Source organism: Phyllobates terribilis, unplaced genomic scaffold (genome assembly GCF_046119375.1).
Source record: "Phyllobates terribilis strain yellow unplaced genomic scaffold, ASM4611937v1 Scaffold_7__3_contigs__length_470593459, whole genome shotgun sequence".
NCBI lineage: Eukaryota > Metazoa > Chordata > Amphibia > Anura > Dendrobatidae > Phyllobates > Phyllobates terribilis.
Genome location: NW_027362767.1, coordinates 436,183,873 through 436,202,604, shown reverse-complemented (window position 1 = coordinate 436,202,604; position 18,732 = coordinate 436,183,873). Strand labels below are relative to the sequence as shown.

Sequence of the window (18,732 nt, the reverse complement as noted above, 5' to 3'; positions counted from 1 at the left end):
CAGCATATAGTACACACTACACACAGTATATAGTACACACTACACGCAGTATATAGTACACACTACACGCAGTACATAGTACACACTACACGCAGTATATATTACACACTACACGCAGTATATAGTACACACTACACACAGTATATAATACACACTACACGCAGTATATAATACACACTACACGCAGTATATAGTACACACTACACGCAGTATATAATACACTCTACACGCAGTATATAGTACACACTACACGCAGTATATAATACACACTACACGCAGTATATAATACACACTGCACGCAGTATATAGTACACACTGCACGCAGTATATAATACACACTACACGCAGTATATAATACACACTACACGCAGTATATAGTACACACTACACGCAGTATATAGTACACACTACACGCAGTATATAATACACACTACACGCAGTATATAATACACTCTACACGCAGTATATAGTACACACTACACGCAGTATATAGTACACACTACACGCAGTATATAATACACACTACACGCAGTATATAGTACACACTATACGCAGTATATAGTACATACTACACGCAGTATATAATACACACAGTATATAATACACACTACACGCAGTATATAGTACACACTACACGCAGTATATAATACACACTACACGCAGTATATAATACACACTACACGCAGTATATAGTACACACTACACGCAGTATATAGTACACATTACACGCAGTATATAGTACACACTACACTCAGTATATAATACACACTACACGCAGTATATAGTACACACTACACGCAGTATATAGTACACACTACACGCAGTATATAATACACACTACACGCAGTATATAATACACACTACACGCAGTATATAGTACACACTACACGCAGTATATAGTACACACTACACGCAGTATATAATACACACTACACGCAGTATATAGTACACACTACACGCAGTATATAATACACTCTACACGCAGCATATAGTACACACTACACACAGTATATAGTACACACTACACGCAGTATATAGTACACACTACACGCAGTATATAGTACACACTACACGCAGTATATAATACACACTACACGCAGCATATAGTACACACTACACGCAGTATATAGTACACACTACACTCAGTATATAATACACACTACACGCAGTATATGGTACACAATACACGCAGTATATAGTACACACTACACGCAGTATATAATACACACTACACGCAGTATATAATACACACTATACGCAGTATATAGTACACACTACACGCAGTATATAGTACACACTACACGCAGTATATAGTACACACTACACGCAGTATATAGTACACACTACACGCAGTATATAATACACACAGTATATAATACACACTACAGGCAGTATATAGTACACACTACACGCAGTATATAATACACACTACACGCAGTATATAATACACACTACACGCAGTATATAGTACACACTACACGCAGTATATAGTACACATTACACGCAGTATATAGTACACACTACACACAGTATATAATACACTCTACACGCAGTATATAGTACACACTACACGCAGTATATAGTACACACTACACGCAGTATATAGTACACACTACACGCAGTATATAATACACACTACACGCAGTATATAATACACACAGTATATAATACACACTACACGCAGTATATAGTACACACTACACGCAGTATATAATACATACTACACGCAGTATATAATACACACTAAACGCAGTATATAGTACACACTACACGCAGTATATAGTACACACTACACTCATTATATAATACACACTACACGCAGTATATAGTACACACTACACGCAGTATATAGTACACACTACACGCAGTATATAATACACACTACACGCAGTGTATAATACACACTACACGCAGTATATAATACACACTATACGCAGTATATAATACACACTACACGCAGTATATAGTACACACTACACGCAGTATATAGTACACACTACACGCAGTATATAGTAAACACTACACGCAGTATATAATACACACTACACGCAGTATATAGTACACACTACACGTAGTATATAGTACACACTACACGCAGTATATAATACACACTACACGCAGTATATAATACACACTACACGCAGTATATAGTACACACTACACGCAGTATATAGTACACATTACACGCAGTATATAGTACACACTACACTCAGTATATAATACACACTACACGCAGTATATAGTACACACTACACGCAGTATATAGTACACACTACACGCAGTATATAATACACACTACACGCAGTATATAATACACACTACACGCAGTATATAATACACACTACACGCAGTATATAGTACACACTACACGCAGTATATAGTACACACTACACGCAGTATATAGTACACACTACACGCAGTATATAGTACACACTACACGCAGTATATAATACACACTACACGCAGTATATAGTACACACTACACGCAGTATATAGTACACACTACACGCAGTATATAATACACACTGAACGCAGTATATAGTACACACTACACGCAGTATATAGTACACACTTCACGCAGTATATAATACACACTACACGCAGTATATAATACACACTACACGCAGTATATAATACACACTGAATGCAGTATATAGTACACACTACACGCAGTATATAATACACACTGAATGCAGTATATAGTACACACTACACACAGTATATAATACACACTACACGCAGTATATAATACACACTACACACAGTATATAATACACACTACACGCAGTATATAATACGCACTACACGCAGTATATAGTACACACTACACGCAGTATATAATACACACTGAACGCAGTATATAGTACACACTACACGCAGTATATAATACACACTGAATGCAGTATATAATACACACTACACGCAGTATATAATACACACTGAATGCCGTATATAGTACACACTACACACAGTATATAATACACACTACACACAGTATATAATACACACTACACGCAGTATATAATACACACTACACGCAGTATATAGTACACACTACACGCAGTATATAATACACACTGAACGCAGTATATAGTACACACTACACGCAGTATATAATACACACTGAACGCAGTATATAGTACACACTACAAGCAGTATATAATACACACTACACGCAGTATATAATACACACTACACGCAATATATAGTACACACTACACACAGTATATAATACACACTACACACAGTATATAGTACACACTACACACAGTATATAGAACACACTACACACAGTATATAGTACACACTACACGCAGTATATAGTACACACTACACACAGTATATAATACACACTACACACAGTATATAGTACACACTACACACAGTATATAGAACACACTACACACACTATATAGTACACACTACACACAGTATATAGTACACACTACACACAGTATATAATACACACTACACACAGTATATAGTACACACTACACACAGTATATAGAACACACTACACACACTATATAGTACACACTACACACAGTATATAACACACACTACACACAGTATATAACACACACTACACACAGTATATAGTACACACTACACGCAGTATATAGTGCACACTACACGCAGTATATAGTGCACACTACACACAGTATATAGAACACACTACACACAGTATATAACACACACTACACACAGTATATAGTACACACTACACGCAGTATATAGTGCACACTACACGCAGTATATAGTACACACTACACGCAGTATATAGTACACACTACACGCAGTATATAGTACACACTACACACAGTATATAATACACACTACACACAGTATATAGTACACACTACACACAGTATATAGAACACACTACACACACTATATAGTACACACTACACACAGTATATAACACACACTACACACAGTATATAACACACACTACACACAGTATATAGTACACACTACACGCAGTATATAGTGCACACTACACGCAGTATATAGTGCACACTACACGCAGTATATAGTACACACTACACGCAGTATATAATACACACTACACGCAGTATATAGTACACACTACACGCAGTATATAGTACACACTACACGCAGTATATATTACACACTACACGCAGTATATAGTACACACTACACGCAGTATATAATACACACTACACGCAGTATATAGTACACACTACACGCAGTATATAGTGCACACTACACGCAGTATATAGTGCACACTACACGCAGTATATAGTACACACTACACGCAGTATATAATACACACTACACGCAGTATATAGTACTCACTACACGCAGTATATATTACACACTACACGCAGTATATAGTACACACTACACGCAGTATATAATACACACTACACGCAGTATATACTACACACTACACTCAGTATATAATACACTCTACACGCAGCATATAGTACACACTACACGCAGTATATAGTACACACTACACGCAGTATATAGTACACACTACACGCAGTACATAGTACACACTACACGCAGTATATATTACACACTACACGCAGTATATAGTACACACTACACGCAGTATATAGTACACACTACACGCAGTATATAATACACACTACACGCAGTATATAATACACACTACACGCAGTATATAGTACACACTACACGCAGTATATAATACACTCTACACGCAGTATATAGTACACACTACACGCAGTATATAATACACACTACACGCAGTATATAATACACACTGCACGCAGTATATAGTACACACTGCACGCAGTATATAATACACACTACACGCAGTATATAATACACACTACACGCAGTATATAGTACACACTGCACGCAGTATATAATACACACTACACGCAGTATATAATACACACTACACGCAGTATATAGTACACACTACACACAGTATATAGTACACACTACACGCAGTATATAATACACTCTACACGCAGTATATAGTACACACTACACGCAGTATATAGTACACACTACACGCAGTATATAATACACACTACACACAGTATATAGTACACACTACACGCAGTATATAGTACACACTACACGCAGTATATAATACACACAGTATATAATACACACTACACGCAGTATATAGTACACACTACACGCAGTATATAGTACACACTACACGCAGTATATAATACACACTACACGCAGTATATAGTACACACTACACGCAGTATATAGTACACATTACACGCAGTATATAGTACACACTACACTCAGTATATAATACACACTACACGCAGTATATAGTACACACTACACGCAGTATATAGTACACACTACACGCAGTATATAATACACACTACACGCAGTATATAATACACACTACACGCAGTATATAGTACACACTACACGCAGTATATAGTACACACTACACGCAGTATATAATACACACTACACGCAGTATATAGTACACACTACACGCAATATATAGTACACACTACACGCAGTATATAATACACACTACACGCAGTATATAATACACACTACACGCAGCATATAGTACACACTACACGCAGTATATAGTACACATTACACGCAGTATATAGTACACACTACACTCAGTATATAATACACACTACACGCAGTATATGGTACACACTACACGCAGTATATAGTACACACTACACGCAGTATATAATACACACTACACGCAGTATATAATACACACTACACGCAGTATATAATACACACTATACGCAGTATATAGTACACACTACACGCAGTATATAGTACACACTACACGCAGTATATAGTACACACTACACGCAGTATATAGTACACACCACACGCAGTATATAATACACACAGTATATAATACACACTACACGCAGTATATAGTACACACTACACGCAGTATATAGTACACACTACACGCAATATATAGTACACATTACACGCAGTATATAGTACACACTACACACAGTATATAATACACTCTACACGCAGTATATAGTACACACTACACGCAGTATATAGTACACACTACACGCAGTATATAGTACACACTACACGCAGTATATAATACACACAGTATATAATACACACTACACGCAGTATATAGTACACACTACACGCAGTATATAGTACACACTACACGCAGTATATAATACACACAGTATATAATACACACTACACGCAGTATATAGTACACACTACACACAGTATATAATACACACTAAACGCAGTATATAGTACACACTACACGCAGTATATAGTACACACTACACTCATTATATAATACACACTACACGCAGTATATAGTACACACTACACGCAGTATATAGTACACACTACACGCAGTATATAATACACACTACACGCAGTATATAATACACACTATACGCATTATATAATACACACTACACGCAGTATATAGTACACACTACACGCAGTATATAGTACACACTACACGCAGTATATAGTACACACTACACGCAGTATATAATACACACTACACGCAGTATGTAGTACACACTACACGCAGTATATAGTACACACTACACGCAGTATATAATACACACTACACGCAGTATATAGTACACACTACACGCAGTATATAGTACACATTACACACAGTATATAGTACACACTACACTCAGTATATAATACACACTACACACAGTATATAGTACACACTACACGCAGTATATAGTACACACTACACGCAGTATATAATACACACTACACGCAGTATATAATACACACTACACGCAGTATATAGTACACACTACACGCAGTATATAGTACACACTACACGCAGTATATAGTACACACTACACGCAGTATATAGTACACACTACACGCAGTATATAGTACACACTACACGCAGTATATAATACACACTACACGCAGTATATAGTACACACTACACGCAGTATATAGTACACACTACACGCAGTATATAATACACACTGAACGCAGTATATAGTACACACTACACGCAGTATATAATACACACTGAATGCAGTATATAGTACACACTACACGCAGTATATAATACACACTGAATGCAGTATATAGTACACACTACACACAGTATATAATACACACTACACGCAGTATATAATACACACTGAACGCAGTATATAGTACACACTACAAGCAGTATATAATACACACTGAATGCAGTATATAGTACACACTACACGCAGTATATAGTACACACTACACGCAGTATATAGTACACACTACACGCAGTATATAGTACACACTACACGCAGTATATAATACACACTACACGCAGTATATAGTACACACTACCCGCAGTATATAGTACACACTACACGCAGTATATAGTACACACTACACGCAGTATATAGTGCACACTACACGCAGTATATAGTACACACTACACGCAGTATATAGTACACACTACACGCAGTATATAGTGCACACTACACGCAGTATATAATACACACTACACGCAGTATATAGTACACACTACACGCAGTATATAGTACACACTACACGCAGTATATAGTGCACACTACACGCAGTATATAATACACACTACCCGCAGTATATAGTACACACTACCCGCAGTATATAATACACACTACACGCAGTATATAGTGCACACTACACGCAGTATATAATACACACTACACGCAGTATATAATACACACTACACGCAGTATATAATACACACTACACGCAGTATATAGTACACACTACACGCAGTATATAATACACACTACACGCAGTATATAATACACACTACACGCAGTATATAATACACACTACACGCAGTATATAGTACACACTACACGCAGTATATAATACACACTACACGCAGTATATAATACACACTACACGCAGTATATAGTACACACTACACGCAGTATATAATACACACTACATGCAGTATATAGTGCACACTACACGCAGTATATAATACACACTACCCGCAGTATATAGTACACACTACCCGCAGTATATAATACACACTACACGCAGTATATAGTGCACACTACACGCAGTATATAATACACACTACACGCAGTATATAATACACACTACACGCAGTATATAATACACACTACACGCAGTATATAGTACACACTACACGCAGTATATAATACACACTACACGCAGTATATAATACACACTACACGCAGTATATAATACACACTACACGCAGTATATAGTACACACTACACGCAGTATATAATACACACTACACGCAGTATATAATACACACTACACGCAGTATATAGTACACACTACACGCAGTATATAATACACACTACACGCAGTATATAGTACACACTACACGCAGTATATAATACACACTACACGCAGTATATAGTACACACTACACGCAGTATATAGTACACACTACACCCAGTATATAGTGCACACTACCCGCAGTATATAATACACACTACATGCAGTATATAGTGCACACTACACGCAGTATATAATACACACTACCCGCAGTATATAGTACACACTACCCGCAGTATATAATACACACTACACGCAGTATATAGTGCACACAACACGCAGTATATAATACACACTACACGCAGTATATAATACACACTACACGCAGTATATAATACACACTACACGCAGTATATAGTACACACTACACGCAGTATATAATACACACTACACGCAGTATATAATACACACTACACGCAGTATATAGTACACACTACACGCAGTATATAGTACACACTACACGCAGTATAATACACACAGTATATAATACACACTACACGCAGTATATAGTACACACTACACTCAGTATATAATACACACTACACACAGTATATAACACACACTACACGCAGTATATAGTACACACTACACACAGTATATAGTACACACTACACGCAGTATATAGTACACACTACACGCAGTATATAGTACACACTACACGCAGTATATAGTACACACTACACGCAGTATATAATACACACTACACGCAGTATATAGTACACACTACACGCAGTATATAATACACACAGTATATAATACACACTACACGCAGTATATAGCACACACTACACGCAGTATATAATACACACTACACGCAGTATATAATACACACTACACGCAGTATATAGTACACACTACACGCAGTATATAGTACACACTACACTCAGTATATAATACACACTACACGCAGTATATAATACACACTACACGCAGTATATAGTACACACTACACGCAGTATATAATACACACTACACGCAGTATATAATACACACTATACGCAGTATATAATACACACTACACGCAGTATATAGTACACACTACACGCAGTATATAGTACACACTACACGCAGTATATAGTACACACTACACGCAGTATATAATACACACTACACGCAGTATATAGTACACACTACACGCAGTATATAGTACACACTACACGCAGTATATAATACACACTACACGCAGTATATAGTACACACTACACGCAGTATATAATACACACTACACGCAGTATATAGTACCCACTACACGCATTATATAATACACACTGCACGCAGTATATAGTACACACTACACAGTATATAATACACACTACACACAGCATATAGTACACACTACACAGTATATAATACACACTACACACAGTATATAATACACACTACACACAGTATATATTACACACTACACACAGTATATAATACACACTACACACAGTATGTAGTACACACTACACACAGTATATAATACACACTACACACAGTATATAATACACACTACACACAGTATATAGTACACACTACACACAGTATATAATACACACTACACACAGTATATAATACACACTACACACAGTGTATAGTAAACACTACACACAGTATATAGTACACACTACACACAGTATATAATACACACTACACACAGTATATAGTACACACTACACACAGTATATAATACACACTACACACAGTATATAATACACACTACACACAGTATATAATACACACTACACACAGTATATATTACACACTACACACAGTATATAATACACACTACACACAGTATATAATACACACTACACACAGCATATAATACACACTACACACAGTATATAACACACACTACACACAGTATATAATACACTACACACAGTATATAATACATACTACACACAGCATATAGTACACACTACACACAGTATATAATACACACTACACACGGTATATAATACACACTACACACAGTATATAATACACTACACACAGTATATAATACATACTACACACAGTATATAGTAGTACACACTACACACAGTATATAATACACACTACACACAGTATATAGTACACATTACACACAGTATATAATACACACTACACACAGTATATAATACACACTACACACAAAATATAGTACACACTACACACAGTATAAAATACACACTACACACAGTATATAATACACACTACACATAGCATATAGTACACACTACACGCAGTATATAATACACACTACACACAGTATATAGTACACACTACACACAGTATATAATACACACTACACACAGTATATAGTACACACTACACGCAGTATATAGTACACACTACACACAGTATATAATACACACTACACGCAGTATATAGTACACACTACACGCAGTATATAATACACACTACACGCAGTATATAGTACACACTACACGCAGTATATAATACACACTACACGCAGTATATAGTACACACTACACACAGTATATAATACACACTACACACAGTATGTAGTACACACTACACACAGTATATAATACACACTACACACAGTATATAATACACACTACACACAGTATATAGTACACACTACACACAGTATATAATACACACTACACACAGTATATAATACACACTACACACAGTGTATAGTACACACTACACACAGTATATAGTACACACTACACACAGTATATAATACACACTACACACAGTATATAGTACACACTACACACAGTATATAATACACACTACACACAGTATATAATACACACTACACACAGTATATAATACACACTACACACAGTATATATTACACACTACACACAGTATATAATACACACTACACACAGCATATAATACACACTACACACAGCATATAGTACACACTACACAGTATATAATACACACTACACACAGCATATAGTACACACTACACAGTATATAATACACACTACACACAGTATATAATACACACTACACACAGTATATATTACACACTACACACAGTATATAATACACACTACACACAGTATATAATACACATTACACACAGTATATAGTACACACTACACACAGTATATAATACACACTACACACAGTATATAATACACACTACACACAGTGTATAGTACACACTACACACAGTATATAGTACACACTACACACAGTATATAATACACACTGCACACAGTATATAATACACACTACACATAGTATATAATACACACTACACACAGTATATAATACACACTACACACAGTATATATTACACACTACACACAGTATATAATACACACTACACACAGTATATAATACACACTACACACAGCATATAATACACACTACACACAGCATATAGTACACACTACACAGTATATAATACACACTACACACAGCATATAGTACACACTACACAGTATATAATACACACTACACACAGTATATAATACACACTACACACAGTATATATTACACACTACACACAGTATATAATACACACTACACACAGTATATAATACACATTACACACAGTATATAATACACACTACACACAGTATATAATACACACTACACACAGTATATAATACAGTACACACAGTATATAATACATACTACACACAGCATATAATACACACTACACACAGCATATAATACACACTACACACAGTATATAATACACACTACACACAGTATATAATACACTACACACAGTATATAATACATACTCCACACAGCATATAGTACACACTACACACAGTATATAATACACACTACACACGGTATATAATACACACTACACACAGTATATAATACACTACACACAGTATATAATACATACTACACACAGTATATAGTAGTACACACTACACACAGTATATAATACACACTACACACAGTATATAGTACACATTACACACAGTATATAATACACACTACACACAGTATATAATACACACTACACACAATATATAGTACACACTACACACAGTATAAAATACACACTACACACAGTATATAATACACACTACACATAGCATATAGTACACACTACAAACAGTATATAATACACACTACACACAGTATATAGTACACACTACACACAGTATATAGTACACACTACTCACAGGTATATAATACACACTACACACAGCATATAATACACACTACACACAGTATATAGTACACACTACACACAGTATATAATACACACTACACACAGTATATAATACACACTACACACAGCATATAATACACACTACACACAGTATATAATACACACTACACACAGCATATAATACACACTACACACAGTATATAGTACACACTACACACAGTATATAGTACACACTACACACAGTATATAATACACACTACACACAGTATATAACACACTACACACAGTATATAACACACTACACACAGTATATAGTACACACTACACACAGTATATAATACACACTACACACAGTATATAATACACACTACACACAGTATATAACACACTACACACAGTATATAACACACTACACACAGTATATAGTACACACTACACACAGTATATAATACACACTACACACAGTATATAATACACACTACACACAGTATATATTACACACTACACACAATATATAATACACACTACACACAGTATATAGTACACACTACACACAGTATATAGTACACACTACACACAATATATAATACACACTACACATAGCATATAGTACACACTACACACAGTATATAATACACACTACACACAGTATATAGTACACACTACACACAGTATATAGTACACACTACACACACTATATAGTACACACTACACACAGTATATAATACACACTACACACAGTATATAGAACACACTACACACAGTATATAGTACACACTACACACAGTATATAATACACACTACACACAATATATAGTACACATTACACACAGTATATACTACACACTATACACAGTATATAATACACACTACACACAGTATATAATACACACTACACACAGTACATAATACACACTACACACAATGTATAGTACACACTATACACAGTATATAATACACACTACACACAGTATATAATACACACTACACACCGTGTATAGTACACACTACACACAGTATACAGTACACACTACACACAGTATATAATACACACTACACACAGTAGATAATACACACTACATACAGTATATAATACACACTACACAAAATATATATACACACTACACACGGTATATAATACACACTACACACAGTATATAATACACACTACACACAGTATATAATACACACTACACACCGTGTATAGTACACACTACACACAGTATACAGTACACACTACACACAGTATATAATACACACTACACACAGTAGATAATACACACTACATACAGTATATAGTACACACTACACACAGTATATAATACACACTACACACAGTATATATTACACACTACACACAGTATATAATACACACTACACACAGTATATAATACACACTACACACAGCATATAATACACACTACACACAGCATATAGTACACACTACACAGTATATAATACACACTACACACAGCATATAGTACACACTACACAGTATATAATACACACTACACACAGTATATAATACACACTACACACAGTATATATTACACACTACACACAGTATATAATACACACTACACACAGTATATAATACACATTACACACAGTATATAATACACACTACACACAGTATATAATACACACTACACACAGTATATAATACAGTACACACAGTATATAATACATACTACACACAGCATATAATACACACTACACACAGCATATAATACACACTACACACAGTATATAATACACACTACACACAGTATATAATACACTACACACAGTATATAATACATACTCCACACAGCATATAGTACACACTACACACAGTATATAATACACACTACACACGGTATATAATACACACTACACACAGTATATAATACACTACACACAGTATATAATACACACTACACACAGTATATAGTAGTACACACTACACACAGTATATAATACACACTACACACAGTATATAGTACACATTACACACAGTATATAATACACACTACACACAGTATATAATACACACTACACACAATATATAGTACACACTACACACAGTATAAAATACACACTACACACAGTATATAATACACACTACACATAGCATATAGTACACACTACACACAGTATATAATACACACTACACACAGTATATAGTACACACTACACACAGTATATAGTACACACTACACACAGTATATAATACACACTACACACAGTATATAATACACACTACACACAGTATATAATACAGTACACACAGTATATAATACATACTACACACAGCATATAATACACACTACACACAGCATATAATACACACTACACACAGTATATAATACACACTACACACAGTATATAATACACTACACACAGTATATAATACATACTCCACACAGCATATAGTACACACTACACACAGTATATAATACACACTACACACGGTATATAATACACACTACACACAGTATATAATACACTACACACAGTATATAATACATACTACACACAGTATATAGTAGTACACACTACACACAGTATATAATACACACTACACACAGTATATAGTACACATTACACACAGTATATAATACACACTACACACAGTATATAATACACACTACACACAATATATAGTACACACTACACACAGTATAAAATACACACTACACACAGTATATAATACACACTACACATAGCATATAGTACACACTACACACAGTATATAATACACACTACACACAGTATATAGTACACACTACACACAGTATATAGTACACACTACTCACAGTATACAATACACACTACACACAGCATATAATACACACTACACACAGTATATAGTACACACTACACACAGTATATAATACACACTACACACAGTATATAATACACACTACACACAGCATATAATACACACTACACACAGTATATAGTACACACTACACACAGTATATAGTACACACTACACACAGTATATAATACACACTACACACAGTATATAGTACACACTACACACAGTATATAGTACACACTACACACAATATATAATACACACTACACATAGCATATAATACACACTACACACAGTATATAGTACACACTACACACAGTATATAATACACACTACTCACAGTATACAATACACACTACACACAGCATATAATACACACTACACACAGTATATAGTACACACTACACACAGTATATAATACACACTACACACAGTATATAATACACACTACACACAGCATATAATACACACTACACACAGTATATAGTACACACTACACACAGTATATAGTACACACTACACACAGTATATAATACACACTACACACAGTATATAGTACACACTACACACAGTATATAGTACACACTACACGCAGTATATAATACACACTACACACAGTATATAATACACACTACACACAGTATATAGTACACACTACACACAGTATATAGTACACACTACACACACTATATAGTACACACTACACACAGTATATAATACACACTACACACAGTATATAGAACACACTACACACAGTATATAGTACACACTACACACAGTATATAATACACACTACACACAGTATATAGAACACACTACACACAGTATATAGTACACACTACACACAGTATATAATACACACTACACACAATATATAGTACACATTACACACAGTATATACTACACACTATACACAGTATATAATACACACTACACACAGTATATAATACACACTACACACAGTACATAATACACACTACACACAATGTATAGTACACACTACACACAGTATATAGTACACACTACACAAAATATATATACACACTACACACGGTATATAATACACACTACACACAGTATATAGTACACACTACACACAGTATATAGTACACACTACACACAGTATATAATACACACTACACACCGTGTATAGTACACACTACACACAGTATATAGTACACACTACACACAGTATATAATACACACTACACACAGTAGATAATACACACTACATACAGTATATAGTACACAGTACACACAGTTTATAGTACACACTACACACAGTATATAATACACACTACACACAGTGTCAGGAAAATGTAATTTTTTCCCGAATTTTAAAAATGAGAGATGTTTTAAAAAAGAAAACCCCCCCACCCCCTATCCGTTTGTAAGAAGACATAGAACTGCAGTGCTGGCCCCCACCCTAAGAATCTTTATTAGCGTCGTAAACCCTCAGTGTAGAGCAGCTTCTAGCTCAAACTAGATTATTCCCTCCAAAATTCCCATTGTTTAAAAGCTTGTACAGTTAATGTAGAATTTAAAAACGCACATGACGGTCACTAACCCAGGGACCAGATTTTTGGAATGTTCACATTTTCCTGGTTACAATGATATATTTTTCATAACTGGGATACTCCCAGATATCGAGGAATTGGTTTCTTAGCTTCTGAGCATCATAGAGAGGTCCAGTTTAATATCCATCTGCATGAAAATTTGTGACGGCCAACATGATGTCTCCATCTTGGATGTGGGACCCCCCCCCCACACCAAGATATGAAATCTGAAGGTTTCTATGTTCTACGCAGCTGGGTGGTTTCATAAAACCGAGCCCCCGTGTGAGGTAGACAAAATGGGTAGTTCCTAATAATTTGGCCCTGTTACTAAAAAGCAAATCGGCCATTTTCAGGTCATTCTTCTCAGGGACATCAGACGCACGCACACCACGCTGCGTAGAGGAATCACATCTAATTTCCGGGGAGCTGTCCCCCCCGACAGAATCTGAGACCATCACCTTGTGAAGCAGGTTTTGCTATTACTTATCCCTTTTATTTTAATAACTGTTTATGCATACATGTAAATTGTCTCCTTTATAATATCTTGTATATATTTTGTAAACACTGCCCCCCTTTTGGGAGTAAATCATTAATTATTTACCAGTTTCGTCCTTCTTGTCCTATGTCGAGCAAACACGTTCCTCACCCGCTAATTCACGTTACCTACCAGGTACCCGATCCACCTGTTAAGCGATCGGTGGTGGCAGTATACCAGTATTTATGTGATATTTTGGTTTGAGGGTGGCTGGTCGGAGGTATATATACGTTCCTGGAAGGAACTGGTGGTATATATACGTTCTGTCACATCACGTGCCGCAATAGTCGACATAAATTAGAGCAACTGCACCCGTGCTTATCCTCGGTCAATACTGTGTTTGACCAGCAGAATAAGGGGGCGCCAGAGAGTTGCAAGGTCTGACCCAAAAGTGGGTGTCGTTTTCCTGACACACAGTATATAATACACACTACACACAGTATATAACACACACTACACACAGTATATAACACACACTACACACAGTATATAATACACACTACACACAGTATATAGTACACACTACACACAGTATATAGTACACACTACACACAGTATATAACAAACACTACACACAGTATATAACACTCACTACACACAGTATATAATACACACTACACACAGTATATAGTACACACTACACACAGTATATAATACACACTACACACAATATATAATACACACTACACACAGTATATAGTACACACTACACACAGTATATAATACACACTACACACAGTATATAGTACACACTACACACAGTATATAGTACACACTACCCACAGTATATAATACACACTACACACAGTATATAGTACACACTACACATAGTATATAGTACACACTACACACAGTATATAATACACACTACACACAGTATATAATACACACTACACACAGTATATAGTACACTCTACACACAGTACATAGTACACACTACATAGTACACACTACACACAGTATATAGTACACACTACACACAGTATATAGTACACACTACACCCAGTATATAATACACACTACACACAGTATATAGTACACACTACACACAGTAGATAATACACACTACACACAGTATATAGTACACACTACACACAGTATATAGTACACACTACACACAGTACATAGTACACACAGTACATAGTACACACTACACACAGTATATAGTACACACTACACACAGTATATAGTACACACCACACACAGTATATAGTACACACTACACCCAGTATATAATACACACTACACACAGTATATAGTACACACTACACACAGTAGATAATACACACTACACACAGTATATAGTACACACTACACACAGTATATAGTACACACTACACACAGTACATAGTACACACAGTACATAGTACACATTACACACAGTATATAGTACACACTACACACAGTATATAATACACACTACACACAGTATATAGTACACACTACACCCAGTATATAATAC

At 35.3% G+C, this 18,732-nt stretch overlaps 1 protein-coding gene across 2 annotated transcripts in view; it reads right to left on the bottom strand.

Annotated features, from left to right (window-relative positions):
* Positions 1-18,732, bottom strand: part of LOC141153342 (transmembrane protein 182-like) — a 91,523-nt gene that overhangs the window by 36,625 nt on the left and 36,166 nt on the right. The gene's annotated exons all lie outside the window — the stretch shown is intronic.